Source organism: Polychytrium aggregatum (genome assembly GCF_025602895.1).
Source record: "Polychytrium aggregatum strain JEL109 chromosome Unknown BJ171scaffold_52, whole genome shotgun sequence".
Lineage (NCBI taxonomy): Eukaryota > Fungi > Chytridiomycota > Chytridiomycetes > Polychytriales > Polychytrium > Polychytrium aggregatum.
This window is the reverse complement of record NW_026516254.1, coordinates 84,145-99,982: the sequence shown is the minus strand read 5'-3', so window position 1 is coordinate 99,982 and position 15,838 is coordinate 84,145. Positions and strand designations below refer to the sequence as shown.

At 52.8% G+C, this 15,838-nt stretch overlaps 2 non-coding genes across 2 annotated transcripts; both read left to right on the top strand.

Moving 5' to 3' along the window:
- The first annotated feature begins 3,454 nt into the window (after positions 1-3,454).
- BJ171DRAFT_t283 lies at positions 3,455-3,526 on the top strand. The gene has a single exon. It is a non-coding gene; the product is annotated as a tRNA-Glu (tRNA).
- A 5-nt stretch (positions 3,527-3,531) lies between these two features.
- Positions 3,532-3,604, top strand: BJ171DRAFT_t284. The gene has a single exon. It is a non-coding gene; the product is annotated as a tRNA-Thr (tRNA).
- Positions 3,605-15,838: the final 12,234 nt, after the last annotated feature.

The window sequence follows — 15,838 nt, the reverse complement described above, 5'->3', positions numbered from 1 at the left end:
AGGTATGGGACAGCCAGCAGATTCAATGGCTGGGTTATTGTGATGGTGGGTTATTGTGATAGCGGGCTATTGTGATGGCTAGGCACTCTCAACCTTCCTCGCCGCATCAATGGACTCATTGCGCTGAATCCGTTCATTGATCGGGTTGTTTCGAGGACGCTTCTCGGGCCAATCTCGCCGGGCTCGAATCAGAGCATTGTGCCAATCAGCATTTCCAGACGTGGGCATGATTGGATTGAGACAGACACCTGTCTCATCCCCACCACCATCACATCCTTATATTCAACAGCTCTTGCCCCTGCAGCTCAGAGTCTCGACCTTGTACCCTCATCCTTCGCACTTTGCTCCTTGTCAGCCGGGAGATACGCTCCAGGATGTTGCGCTCTATGCTATCGAATGTGTTCATATACTTTGCGTTCACTCAAGCGACATCGGAGCTGCTGAGGCTATCAATTGGGTCTTGCAGCAACCCAGCACGCTCTGGCCAATGCACGCCACTCGGCGCTTGGCTCGCTGGGATGCTCTGGTCCGCGGCTCTTGTTGCTGTCAATGTCCTGGTCATCCGCATAGTGGTCTCCACGGCTGATGAAAGTATGTCGGTGTGCTTTTGCGCTACCGATGGGTTGCAGAACGCACCAACTCTGCACCGATCCAATCTCACCATTCGCTTCCGTATTCTGGACTTGCCCAGTTCTCTTCAAAACCACAGGGCATCGATTTGTTATGGTCTATCGCCAACTGTGTAGGCGGTTGAGTTTTGTCGTGAGTCCCAACGAGCTCTATGAGATGGGTCGGGAGTGCGAGCAGCCATCCGAACGAAGCCATGTGTCTGCCTTCCATCTGTACCTCAAAGCTGCTCGACGAGGCCACCGCGAGGCGCAATTCCAGGTCGGACTGTGCTATTACTTTGGGCTCGGCATCGATCGAAGCGTCTCCAGGGCTGTCCGCTGGTTCTCCGAGGCCGACAGGGGCAACCACGCCTACGCAAAGTACTATCTCGGCCACATCTTCATGATCGGGGATGGCGTCAGCATCAACTACCTCACCGCGCAGAGATATCTGGCCGAGGCCAAGAGACAAGGCGTTGTCGAGGCTTGCTATGACCATGCCGAATGCTGCCGGCTCGGCCGGGGCCGCAGTGTCAGCAAGATCGAGGCCCTAGATGGATACCGCAGGGCAGCCGCACAGGGCCATGTGGCAGCCCAGTTCCGTCTCGGCGAGCACTATATCAACGACAGCAGTTCCGAGAACCGCAGCCGCGCCGTATCCTGGCTCGAGCAGGCCGCCGGCAACCAGCATCCAGAAGCCCAATACGCCCTTGCCCTGGCCTGCCTCAAAGGAAGCGCTGTCGAGCAAGATGACGAGCGAGCCTTTCGATTGCTTGAGGAGTGCGTCGAGCACTGGCCCGCTCCAGAGGTCCACTTCCAACTGGCCGAATGCCACCTCAACGGCCGTGGTACCAGCATCGACCACGCAGCGGCCATCGACCACTACAGGCTTGCCGTCGAGGAGGGCCACATCACGGCTCATCTCAGACTCGGCGAGCTTTATCATGACGGGGTCGGAATGCACTGCGATCACCACTGTGCTTTTGAACTCTTCCAGGTGCCTGCAAACCACGGTATCGCCGATGCACAATTCCGTGTGGGCGAATGCTACCGCCTTGGACTCGGGGTGGATCAGAGCGACAGCGATGCTTTTCAATGGTATCGACTGGCAGCCGACCAGAGACACCGCGAAGCCAAGTTTCAGTGCGCCGAGTGTCTCTACCACGGCCGCGGCACCACCCGCAACCTCGGCCGGGCCTGTGGCATCTACAAAGATCTGGCCGACACAGAGCCCTTTCATGCCGGCGCGGCGTTCATGGCTGGTCAATGTCTGATGACCGGCCGTGGAGTGCTCCGCAACGAGGAGGAGGGATTCAGGTACATCGAGGCAGCAGCCGAGCACGGAGATGACACTGCTCAATTCCAAATGGGCAGCTACAGGTCTGCAGGGGTGTTTGTTGGACGAGACACACACGAGGCCCTTCGCTGGTTCACACAGGCAGCAAGCCAAGGCCACCTCGAAGCGCAGTTCAGGCTTGGAGAGATGTACTCGAATGGCATTGGCACCACGGCCGACCGGGTGATTGCGGCCCAGTGGATCCTTCAATCGGCCAGAGGAGGATATGAGCCAGCCATGGTTGCGTACGCTCGGCTTCTCATCAACGCTCACGACGCCACCGAAGCCGATATCGAGGAGGCAACGGCCTGGCTGGAGAAGGCGGCAAATGACCATGGCTCGTCAGAGGCCCGAAGCGAACTACAGGGTCTCTTGGGCCGTCGTAATTCAGCATAGGGCGGGCCGTGGGTATGAGGCGCATGCACCGATGTCGCTGTTGTTCAGAGCATACTCGATCTTTGCCACAGCACACTGACTATTGTCCAGAGCGACATTGTTGTCTGGATCACTGTCACCGCCCCGAATGCCAACAATACGATAAACAGTCCTGAAATACTGCTTGAATATTCTGGTGTGCAGGCAGTCCTACTCCATGAAAGTGCAACGGCATGATAAAGGAATTCGCATGAAACGCCACAGTTCCTACAGCTGCTCAGCAACGCCCTCGGTCCACTGTTTTCGATTGTGTCCGTTGAATTCAGAGACTAGTGAGCGGTCCCTGGGTTATGGATGGTCGAGACTGCAAAGTGGTGAGGGGCTGGACGAGCACTGAGAAGCTTGGCCTGCCATTAGTAGAATAGTCCCGGCTTGAAAAATGAGGAAGCTCTCTCGGTTGAAAATGGAAAGATAATGAAAATGTGTGTTCAGGTTGACTTTGATGTTCTGAATCATCTGTGGCGATACACAATGGTACTTGGTTCGGCTACATCGATGATCGGACGATGATTAAACAAGAGCGATCTGTGACAGTACTCGATGATGATATTTTTTGCACATAATGACAAGCGAGTCCAAGATATGATGGCCATGTCCATGACTCACGGAGCATGAGGGTTGGACGGCGGCTGATTGTCGACAGGAGGCCAGTGAGCCAGGGAGCCAGGGGTAAAGACCAACACCATAAAGTCCCAATGGATTCAGCATATGCTTCCGCGAAATCCACCCGCAAGCCCGCATTGATCCAGGCAGTCGATAGATGGGTCTTTATTCAGACTTTGCCTTAGCGTCCCTTTTGGGCTGTGGGACTGGTGCTGGCCTTGCGATCCAGGATATTTTACAATCCTCGCCGCGACTCTCTATCCCGAAAGGACTTATTTGCGGAGGGACGGCGATGTCAAGTTTTGCCGAGCTCGTCCACCGACACTTTCAGTAATCCGATCTCCAGCCAATAAGGTCGGGATGTTGTGCCGTTTACGAGGGCAGCAGCGCTCATGTCGGAGGGGACGGGGAGGATGCGGATGATGTGGAATGTTCTAGGGGTCAAGTTTGCACTGGATAAAATTTACGTCGATCCGCATTGGTCCAGTGGCTAGGATCCCTCGCTTTCACCGAGGTGGCCGGGGTTCGATTCCCCGATGCGGAATCCATGCCTTCTTGGCTCAGTTGGCAGAGCGTCTGCCTAGTAAGCAGAAGGTCACCAGTTCAATTCTGGTAGAAGGCATTTTTTGCCCTTTCTAATCCCTGAATCGCATCATCATACTATCCTCTGCGCCGTTCTTGCTCGATGTCGTGCTCACATCGAAACTGGTCACTTCAACACGCGAGCAGCTTGTGGAGCGAGTGTTTTCGATCGTTTATCTGGCCGAATGACGTCGATCGGCGCTCGCACTGGTGCGACAGGCTCGGCCGATGAGATATTGGAGTCATGGGCTGGCTCCATGGGACGGATGGGCTCCATACGGATGGGCTCCATGGGACGGACGGACTCCATGGGACGGGTACCCGCGAGGGTAACTTGACCCACTTGGCCGTCGTTAGTCGAGTGTGCGGCATGATCCGACTATGACGTGCTTTTGTCCGAAGCAACGGTTTCTCTTTGTCTGCTCAGCGCCCCATGTCGGTTTGATCCGCCCGTCGCCCCCTCCCCTCCCCAGCTCTCTCTCCCTGTGTCGCCTGCTCCCCCGCTTGTCGCCAGGAGAGGCCAGTTCCTCCAAAACACTCGACTGCGAAACTGTGTTTCTCTCACTCCGTTGCAATTGCTTTGAGTCTTACTAATTCCATTCTTATCAGCCCATCTGGTCATGAGCTCACGACCCCACGATACCACGATTTTGCTGTTCGTACAGATATTAATACCATCTGCTTCTCCATCCACTCACGCTTCTCCGATTGTATTTTCTCATCAAAATGGCCCAAACTTGGCGCGATACGATGAGCGAGTGAATGAGCTCGATGCCAGCAATTTGACTCCTGCCTTGGAGTTTATTGTTATACAGCCAGATATACCCAGATTCGACAGACTGCATGTGCTGCTTCTCCAGAACAATGTCATCGAGGCCCTTCCAGATGAATTGTTTTCGTGCCTGCCAAATCTCATCGAGCTCAATGTTTCCAACAATCGGCTGCAATCCCTCTCCCCAAGGATCGGCGCACTGACTTTCCTACGCGAGCTTCGGATAGCCAACAACACGCTTCGTCAAGTGCCCCCATCGATCGCCCTTCTTGATCGATTGCACACCTTGGATCTGTCGAAAAATCAGCTCGAGTTTGTTCCATATGAAATGACACGCCTTCCCAGACTCTCCAAATTCTGGGTGCAGGGCAATCGCTTCAACGTGTTCAGCTTCGGTCAGCTCATTCTCAACGAACGAGAGCGCGGACTACCTGTGCTTTCGCTGACAGAAATTGCGCTTCAAAGGATGGGATCGTGTTTCTTCCTGAGTCCGCATTGCTATTGTCACCAGAGTCTTTCAGGACCAATGGAACCACCTAGACAACCTTGCACTCCGATTCTGTCTCCATCACAAACTGTATCCAACTCGGAGACGGTCTCAGTCGGATCTATCAAGTCAACTTTGGCCGTCAAGGCATGTGGATCGAATTGTACCGCCGAACGGGTGGCCGATTTCACGTTTGGTCGTCACTCAACATGGGCACGAAGTTGTGAAGCATGCGATATCGACTTTCCCGGACGGTGCACTCAATGCGGTATCATACTCCTTCAATACCGTATCACTCGCTCCTCGATTTCCATGATAGCTCATAAACCCACACCAACGATCTCTCGGTTTTGCAGCTATTCCTGCTTCAAAATCTCAAATACTCAGCATCCACCATCGATGAGAATCGAAACGCGTCCCAGTTATGATGGACAGTCCTAGTTTGTGGGGGTCTGCTTCCATAGCTTTCAAATGAAACAAACAAGATGTAGCTGGGGACAGTAACCACTCCGTTATGGACATCAATACACGCACTTATCGCCAATGGTTCAATTCACCACCTTCAGTTTCTATGCTGCAGCGCTACTACGCTTTGATCCACAGCCCGAACAGGGCTGCTCCGATTGTCGACAGCCCATGGGACTCTTCATCGCCCATATTGTTCACTCCATCAAGTAGTACATCACAGTCCGGAACAAGGATATCAACTCGGCCGGGAACATGACTGCAGTGTAGAGGTCGATCATCGGTTATGGAAATCAGCTGCCTATACCCAATATCATGCTTCCCAAGGCGAGCTGAATGTCGATGATTCGATGCAGTAACTTCGTAGCAACTCGATTGGCTCGTACTGATGAGCTGCTCAGCCACTCGGAATGTGTGCTGGAACAAGCGGGTCGCTTCGTTCCTTCAGTAGAGTGTTTACTATGCGCCTCGACTCGAGGTCAATTCGCGTGGCTCGCAAGCTAAAGAAGCATCGTATGCGTCGTCATCGCTCATCCCGATGAAAGCTTTGATGTACTCCTGAATCTCTGGAATTGGAGTGAGTGCATAGCTTGTTTGCTGATATATCTGAAAGGATAGAGCTGAGTTCGTTGAATGGCCTCTCTATGATGGTCGCCTCATGCAGTCGCCTTCAGGTTGATTCTCAAGGGAGTGACTTCCGCCACTCGCCTCATGTGTGCTGAGTACCTGAATCTCGCGTACATATTGAAACACCTTAAGATGCTTCACAAAGTTGATGTTTCCGTCGCTTGGTGCCGATTTATTCGTGGTATCTAGAAACACCTATGATGGTTGCCCAAGACACAGTGAGCCTCGAAACGCCGGGCCGATTTCATTGGCGGGGTTTTCTGTGCTTGCCACACCCACTCTGTATGCTCCGTTTCCTTCGAGCAGAGGCAAATCGGCTGTTTCTCTGAGTCTCGTGGTCGGTGAGCCACAAGCTTACTCAGGCGAGCCCCGTGCTTCTGCAACTTACCAGATCGCCTTGGTATATACCTGGAAATGGAATCACCGGCGGCTCTGCAGCGTGAATTCTTGATCTCAAGCTTTTGTAATTCAGCTCACTGGATATCATCCGCTGAAGCTCCTCAACGACCTTGATGTACTTTCCAGCCACACTCTAAGTCGAAGGAGCCATTTGCGATGAATTCGCTTCATATTCACACAGTCGACGCCGCTTTGCTGTCCAAATAGCCACAACAACATCCTCGACAAAGATGCTGGACTTGAAGATCAAGCAATGGATCGTATCGTTCCAAGGTTGGGTTTGTACACATACCGCCTTTGTTTTGCGAAGCCGGTAAACCGAAGATGATTGCAGTGCCGCCACGCATTCTTTGACGCCGTTGAAGTTGTTTAGCACGGCCAAATGCTGATATAGTGCGGTCATATCGTTCATGCACTTGTAAGTATTAAGCTAGTATCTCAATTATTCTGTCTATTGTGAATCTCAGCAACAGTGACGCCGCCAAACACCAGTGTTCAGCATTCCATTCAGCAGCATTCGCCACCTTTGCTACCCGGGCTACCCTTTCATAGGCGGCCGCACGGATTTTGGGTTGATCTTTGATCGTTACAATTTCGGTAATCAGCCAGCGAACCACATGGTTTGACCAGCGTGCCATTTTCATGATGTTTGGTGCCAGCTTCTCCTTGTCATCCTTCATCCATGCCAAATCCAGAAACTCTCGTGGCTGTACGGTTATGGTCGATAAACTTATGATATCAGCGACGCATCGATCATGCAGGGAGAGATATGTGCGGCAGCACTGGGATTTTTCTGAACCTAAATCAAGTGGTTCGCCAAAGTATAGACAGACTCATCCGCGGTGGCGTCTGGCGAGGTGCTTCATGCTCGCGACGGACAATGTGTCGATGAAAACGTGCCGCTCTCAGACACGCCGGAATAGTGCACAATCAAAACTCAAACGACTTTACCTTTATCGCGGAAAACAATTCGAATTCAATCAATGTGATTTGGCGTGCTACCTCAAGTGGGTCAAAATCTGCAAACAGCCACCTTGGCTTGGGTTCCCTGCTTAGAGAGGTTATATCGGACAGACTACCACCAAGCTCTTGGCTCAGACGTGGTGGAGTCTGGGCCATTTGGAGGCTCCTGTCTCTGATGTCGATGCGCTCTGGGATGATGATCGTAGCGAGTCCCGCATTGACTTTGTAGACGGTTCCTTCAGGCTCGTATCGTTTCTGAAGACCTTTTGGCAGAATTGGCTTGGGACACGGTCGATCGGTGCTCTTGCGAATATGGCTTGTTGTTGCTTGCAGCTTGGGAGTCAGCAGACATGTGATCCAACTCAGTCGCTGTATGTCGCCATGAAATTTCGTCCAACTCTTCCAATAGTGTGATCAAATACAGCACGGCCACAAGCAGACTTCCCAGCACGGAAGAACTCGGCTCACCTTCCGCGATGTGATGTTTCGCACCATATTGACAAGATCAGGGTCGGTTTTGCTCAATATATCCATCGTCTCGGTCAGATCAGCTAGGAGCTGGCCATCTTCCTGAAAGTCGCTCCAGTAGTTCTCAATCCAGTACTTGAGCGTGTTGATGGTTCTGGATGGAGTTGCTATGCTTCAGTCGATTGATACATACTTGTCATCCGAAACTTGGTAACGTACCTGAGAAGCCGTGGACTGGATGTCGATGCTGTTGATGCATTTCCCAGGGCGGCTTTCGAAAGCTCGCGCATCAGCTCTTGGCTTCTCATGAACGACTTGTGCGTGAGAATGAAGGCATGCACAAACTCGGCATCTATCAGGCCCCAGTTAGATCATTGATTTTGTGCCCGCGACGCAGGAAGGAATCTATCCCATCCCAATTTACTACATTCAATTTCAACCAAACGCACCATGAGTTTGTGGATCCGTAAGCCGATCTATCAGCACTTGGACTGGCACAGCCTTGAGTTGCATCGAGTTTCGGGGGACAGCCTCCAGAGCTACGGCACCGGAGCGTGCATCGAGATTGAGCCTCTCCTGGCGATCTGGTTTCTCAGAAGCCTGGCGGATCACTGAATCTCATTAGTTCGGGCATACAAGTTCGGGCATGCCTCGACGAACGACGGAGGCAGAAGGCTTGTCAAGGTCATCTCACAGACCTTTTGTGTCAGGGATTCTCGCAGCTGCTTCAAGTCCTCGCGAAGTACCGCGTTTTCTTTCTCCTTCAAATCCAATAGTTTCTCGGAAAGCTGGCGGTGGCACGCTGTAAGTAGGCGAAGGATTATGCTCGTTTGAATTGTGAATTCACGATGTAGGCGCTCTGCTCACCTTCAAGCGCTCTTCAAGTGCCGAGTTTTGGCTGGTACAAGACAGTAGCTCTTCTTGCAGCACCACGACTTCCGAGTTCAGACTCTCGACTGTCTGAATGAATCAAATGGCTGTTACTGTGGGAATTTTCTCGAGCAACTTATCGTAGAAGCTAGCTTTGCCATTCTCCCACCTTCTGAGCTTGCCTCTGTGAAATGGATTTGCGCATGTCTACGAGTTTCGAGGTTTGAGTTTCAGTGTAGATTTTTTGAAGATCCTGGACCGGTTTGGATGCAGAGCGGCGGTCCAGCAAAGCTGATATGAGTGTTGTGCTGATGTCGCTTCACCGCTATGCCATCCAAGGGTGGTCTCTACGAACCTGGAGTGCCCTCTGTGTTTCTTCGTGCTTTTCCAGGACGCTCGAGAGCTGAAGCGCGTGCTCTTTGGACATCTGGCCAAGCTGCAGTCTACTCTGCTCGATTTGCTCATGAATATTCGTCTCTTTCTCCTGAAGCCGCAGCTAAAGGTCGTTTTCAGGTATATTTTTCAATCCTGAGGGCATCGATGGCTCCGCATCAAGTGCTCTTCCAGAGCCGACATCTAGTGCAACGGACAGCAAGCTTTGATCGCCAAGCGGGTCTCTGAACTCATTGGTCTGAAACAAGCAGATAAATTGGCAGGCCGCTACCTTGAGATACGTAATTGTGGCTTGATTCCGCTCATTTTCGTCCTGCCAGTACTGGAGCTGCTCGATGTAACGAGTGCTTGTATCTTTGTCCTTGATCCCGATTGCTTCCTGTGAAATAATGCGAGGTGTCGTTCCAGCTTCCACAGCTACGACAGAGCGATGGTGCTATTCTCTCGGGGCAGTTTGATCTCTTTGTTTACCTCCATCAACCTGTTTTTGTGGGCCAAAATGTGCTTCTCCTCAACAAGCTGGTATATGATTTCCTGTATGTCAACGGAACTTGGCCAAGTCAATTTGCTTATTGCATGTTCCACGAGAACTCTCCAAGTGCAGCTCATCAACGCACCCGGCAGCGATTCTCAAATTTGGCCTGCTTTTGAACCAGATCCAAGGCAAAGATCTTGAGAATGTTGACATCACTCGGCAGGGCATGCTGGAGCTGAGCGAGCTCTGGTCCGATTGCCGAATAGTACTCTGCGGAATATTTCTTTTGAACAGCAAGAGTTTGAGCTGGTGCTGACTATGCAAAGCAATTCATTCTTGCCATGGAGCCACCTTGTTGAGGCAGCATGGCTCACCTGCGATGGATCTGAGTCGTCGCACGGCGTTGCTGCTCGCTTGTTAGTGATGCTCTGACAGAAACTCGGGTGTTTGAGCCCTCTTGGGCGGTCGCTTGGATCGACTCACCATTGAGTGTGTCGTTCATTTCCTTGCTCTTCACGATATCTCTGGGTCTGAAGTCGGCCCACAGAGTTAGACAACGCGACACGGTGGTTCTGGAACTTTTCTCCAGAACGATCCTCCCAACTGGCAAAGTCTCCAGCCTTGCGCCTCCGGCTTACTTTTCGCCACGTATATTTTTGACAGTCTTGTCTGAGCCGGCGTCGATGAGGAGTTTTGCCATTTCTATATCGTTGTTTTCGACGGCAAAATGCAGTGCGGTGTTTCCGTTTTGATCCTGCGCATTGAGGTCCACGCCACTCTGCCATTGGACAGTGGTGGGGAGTCAGGCAAACTCGCCAACTTGAATCTATCCAGATCTTCCAACAGTATATGCAATTTAGCAATCCCGGCGACCTTCTGGACCTGCCTGCTGTGTGAGAAAGTGCACGAGTATATGCTTCCCGGCAATTGTGCCCATATGAAGCGGCGTCCGACCAAGGTTGACGTTTGAGGTTTGGTTGATGCTGCCTGGGGACCGCCGGAGTATGGCCTGGACATCGGCGATCGACCCATTCATGATAGCGTAGAAGATGTTGTCCATGGTGGTCTATCGGTAGCGCTCCTGCGGGTCAGTGGCTCATTGCCCCGAAAGAAGGATCCCAAGTTTGTTCCAAGCAAAGCTTGGGTGCTCAGGAGCGGCAGTCTTTGGGCAGATGATTGGCCATTTCCCGGCCATTGTGTTGATGACGACGATAGATGCTGTCGTCCATTGTTCATATCTGTCTCGGCTCGACGTTCCAACGGCTTGCCTCTTTCCAGGCTGTGCATCCATCGTCCATGAGGTCTGGTTGGCTTTGGCGCGACGATCATTCTCACGTCCTTGAGTCGGCCCGTTATCGAGCACACCGGTTATTGCATCAGCATCAGCATCAGCATCAGCATCAGCATCAGCATCAGCATCAGCATCAGCGCCGACAATTCAATCACTTGACCCAGAGCCGACCGAAGCGACATGAGCATCATTCAAGACAGCGAATTCCCACGAATGTCTCTCGGGTCCGCATCTAGCGATGGATTGCCTCGGACTCTCGCTCGGTCGCGTCCGGGCTCTCGACCATTTTCAAGTTCCTCGCACCTGTACGTCCGCCAAGCCCAGGCTCAAAGTCCTCGCGACAAATATCCAATTAGGGAGCAGCTGCCGCCTGTTCGCACGGCAGGAAAGCCCTTGGTGCCAACATGCTCCTCTTCCGTGTTTCTCCAAATCTCCCGCACATGGGACAAGGTGTGCAGCGCGATCGTAATCCAGGGACGCAACAGCATTCTGCCCAGCGACCCGTCTTCCCAAGAGACGGCTTCGAGGACGGCTCAGTGGCTAATGCGCCAAAATACCATTTCCAGGGCAACCGCCATGTGCGAGAAAAGATCCTCTGCGATTTTGTTGCCAACAATCGACACAAAACCGGCCCGCAACTCGAGCGAGAGTTTGGCAACGGCGCGAGTCTCTTTCTCAACCGTGTGACGTCTTGGCTAAGGCTTACGTGAGTTAATATGGACGACTGATCCGGCGGTACCCATGCACGCAGAACGCATTATTATTCACACGGGGCTTCGATCAGGTACTTGCTCGGATACAACTTGGCCCTTCAGCTGCAGGCAGTGTCGATATTTGTATCCGCATCGAGTGGCCATCGGTTTCTCTCCGAGTTTCTTGAAGTCGGTGGCGTGATGACCGTCCTCGAAATCATTGGTCTTCCCCAGATTAAAGAGGTCAGCGTCGCATTGGCCTATATTGGGCGCATGGACATTCGATATTGATGTGTTGGATGGTCGAATAATGCTGCGTTTCTTTACAGGCCGAGAAGGCAGAGGGTCTACGCCTTCTGCTTCACATTGCATCCGCCGGACGCAAGTACAAAGAGTTTATCTGCGAAAGCTACGGTGCGTGCTGACTCGCAGATATCCTACGACCGAAATCGGCCTCAATGATGCACACTCATCAGTGACTAAAACGAGCAGCGCTGTTCATTTCGCCCTGACAGGTGTCCGATCAGTGACCGATTGCCTGGCTCGTTCAAAATCAGAGGTCACCCAGGACTATGCCCGGAACTTGCTCTACCAACTTGGCTTGGTAGGACTGCTGCGTCACGACAGCGTTATGCCGGGTTTCCGTTTCTACCCATGGTGATGGATAGTGTTCGCACAGCCAGGAGGGAGGATCAAAGTGCAACGAATGCCATGCATCGACCAAGTGAAACCTATTGGATAGGAGAGAAAGTTACTTGAGCGTTTAAGCTTGCTGGAACATCATATTGAGATACTCAAGGGGCTGTCTTCTGCAGGGCAATCCGCGATTTCTCGTTCAAGTATACAAATCGCTTCTCGGGCTGCTCACATCGGGGACCCCAACCCCAACCGCCCAGCAGATGGCCGGACAAGCTGTCCGCATGCTTCTGGTACGTTCATGATACACCCTTTTGTTGTCATATATTTGCCAGCGTGTGCACGACTGATATGATTCTACAGAGCTTGATGTTGAAGCGTCGTGGCTTTGATGCTCCCGTAGCCACATATCCAAACTGTTCATCCGTCGGTCGTCGAGATCACAATTGGATTGCTCAAAAGCATCAACATCCAAGTTCAATACGAAGGTAGAGTGTGGATCTAGTCCACTATGAAGTCGCGGTGTCTATTTTCCCAAGCCTATGTTTATGAACAATGGTTATCTGCCTGCAGGATATGAGATTTTGCGATCGCTCAGCGAGCGATCAGCGCTACAGGATGTTGTGATTCAGCAGCTGATAGCTATCTTGAAGATTTCTGTCGATGACTACATAGAAGACATGAATGAGGGTATGTCTGGCAAAACAGCGGCGCAGAGCGAGGAGTCGTGCTGCATGATATCTTGTGGACTCATTCACGGCCACCGATAACCGGACAGCTCGTGGGCGCCGTCAGAAGGGGCAGCAAGAAGGGGCAGGTGGAGGTGCAAGCTGGCAAGGGATGCTCACAAAGTCCGAGGAAACGGCCAAGAAGCAGAACGATGCCTTGATGTCGACCTATGTGCAGCAAGCTTATGCAGCAAAGCTCCTCGGGTAACCTGCTTCGTGTTCGGTCGTTGCTCTGCCAATGCCGGTAGTAGTGTTCCATTTGCACTGACATGCCTACTTGGCTTCTAGAATCATGGCTGCGGGATCGAAAGAAATTGCAGAGCGCCAGATTCAGCTTCAAATCATCAGCGGACTCTTGAACGTGATTGCCAATCTAGGGCACCCCGAGAGTCAAAAGTATGCCGCCAGTGCCTTGATTGTAAGTGTACTATCACCGAGCCAGGCCTCCCTTCGTCGGCGGGCCATTTGCGATCGGATTCATACTGAACTCATTCGTGTTGTCCGCAGTATCTTGTGGAAACCTTCGACTATGTTGGTTTCGCGCTGCAAGAAACCATGGGACAAAACTTTTTCGAGTTGTTGGAGGTAATTGCACGTGGGATCCACCGATCTGGAGACTCACGGTTCAATTCTGAATTGGGCCAGCTTCCGAGTTGCTTGCGTTCATATCGACACTGAGAGCTAGAGCAATTAAACCTGTGCCTCCTCCCACGACGTCCTAGTTCAAACCCGATACGTTCTTCAAAGAGCTCACGCGCGAGCAAGTTCGCTATCTCCGCCGCAACAACGTCAAGATCGTGAGTGCCGAGAGCACTAGCTCGCTTATCGAGGATGATTCGAGCTCTGTGAGCTCAGGAGAGGCAGAGGAGAGGTAAGCCGTCAGCCCCGACCAGGAAACCCATCATCGCCAACCATATGGTCTCTGCCACTTGCTTCCGAAAGCTGAATATGCCACGGGTCTGCGTGCCTCTTCTCCTCCAGCTCACGTCCGACAACTCGATCTGCAAGATCGGCTGAAAGAAAGCCGAAATCTTCAGGAATGGAGTTCCCATCGTCTCGGTAAGTTATACAGACAAAACCACGGGCATCGGGGGACACATTCGATTTGAAACTAACGCGGTCACTTCTTCCACGAAACAGCGAGGGAGACATGTAAGTTGACTTCACGATGGCCGGCGCATGAATGGCATTGCACCCCGCTATCATTAATCGTCCTTTTCTTATCGATACTCCGAATCAGGGTCTTTGGAGAGAAGAAGGGCGAGGGCGAAAAGTCCCGCGATATCGAGCCGGTCCAGCAAAAGACACAAGACGAGGTTCTCTCGGCATACGAAAAGTTGGCGGATGTAAGATTGAGCTGCTCCCGACGAAATCCTGCCGGCTTCGGCGGTAGACCAGTCGACTGACTGATCGGCATTCGATGCCCAACAGCAACAAAACCAGGCTGCGCCAAATGTTCAGGAGATGTATCTTCCTTACAACCTGGGTCCCGCAACCGCCACGTTCTCCGTAAGTCTGGCTTCGCTCGCTTGCACGGGTGTATCATGCCAGATCCAGTCCGGAGTATTGTGTCGTATCGATAAGACAGGCCTAATATGTCTGTGGAAATGCCCTACTTCGCTCATCAAGAGCAACAAGTTCGAACCCGTCTCAAAAAAGAGCGCTGACGACAGCTTCGAGCTCGAAATGCATATGTTCCGGTAAGTTGTTGCTATGATATTGCGGTGAATGCATTGCTGCAGGAGCAGATTGGGACTGCTTGCCTGACACCCCTTGATCGTATTCGCAGGGCCAGAAATGCTGAAAAATCGATACAGACCAAGAAACGCGAATTCGATGTCCTGGAAAAGGACCCGGAGATGATGGAGAAGCTGAACAGCCTGCGGGGCAGTCCGGACCTCTTCAAGAAGAACATCCCGCTCAAAGTAGATGACCAGGATGTGACGGCCACACGCATCGTACCAGAGAACGCCTCTGGCAGCGAGCAAGCCCCTCGTTAAAGTCCCGGCTCGTTCCGGGCCAGAGCCGTTTGTGTTCCGGATCCAGAATACACCCCCGTCATGCCCACGCGGTGTGTCCAAGTACACTCGAGGCCGAGAGACTCGTTCGATCCGACTCTTGGCGTCGAGAAGCCATCCTTCGTTCGGAGATGCCCAAACAGCCGAGTTCATGCACCACGCTCGCACATGGCGACACGGCCCCAGCCACGCCCTGTTCCCAGCGCAGCCCGTCACGTCAGGGTCACATGCGCAGCCCACGTGGTCGGTGGATCAGGCGCGCCGCCGGCCTTCCTGGACATCCTCCCAATCCTCGCCGTCGCTCTCCCAATCGCACCGCTCCCGCCTCTCCTCTGCTGTGTCCTCGACTGCCGCTGCTCATGGCGTTTGGTCGCATCCTTGGACGCCGGACATCGTCCATTGACGAGGGTCCGCTGAATTCGCCTGGCCGGAATCAGCTGGGCATGTTTTCGTTCCTATCATCCTCGCCATCTCGAACAACCCCAACCCAGTTGGAGCGGTACGGCTGTGTTTTGCATCTCCTCTCCGCCTTGTTGCCCTGGTCCTTCTTTGCTGCTGGTGTTGATGCGGGTGCTGGTGGTTGGTACTGCCACCGGTGCTGTCTGTCGGCGTTGGCGTCGGTGCTCTCTTCTACGGTCCCTTGGGGGTATCCAGGGCAGCCCGTCGGCCGCACCCGTACATGATAATCCTGGCGTCGCTATGACGCCATGACGCTATGCTGCTATCTCTCTGATTCGACTCAACCTAATCCTCGATTTCGCAGCATCATCGACGAGGAAGCGAAGATGGGGGACCGTGCATTCATGCGCATTCTTGTCTGCCAAGACACGGGCGACAAGCCCAAGATGCCGCTCTATGACTCCATCCACGAAGGCCAGGCGAGTCCGATATCTCGAGAGTCTCGGGAGTTTGGCATGGCCTCGCACCAAACACATCGAGGCTCCAGCCAACCAGCGGCCTCGCGCTCGGGTTTCGGAACCAGCTGGACCG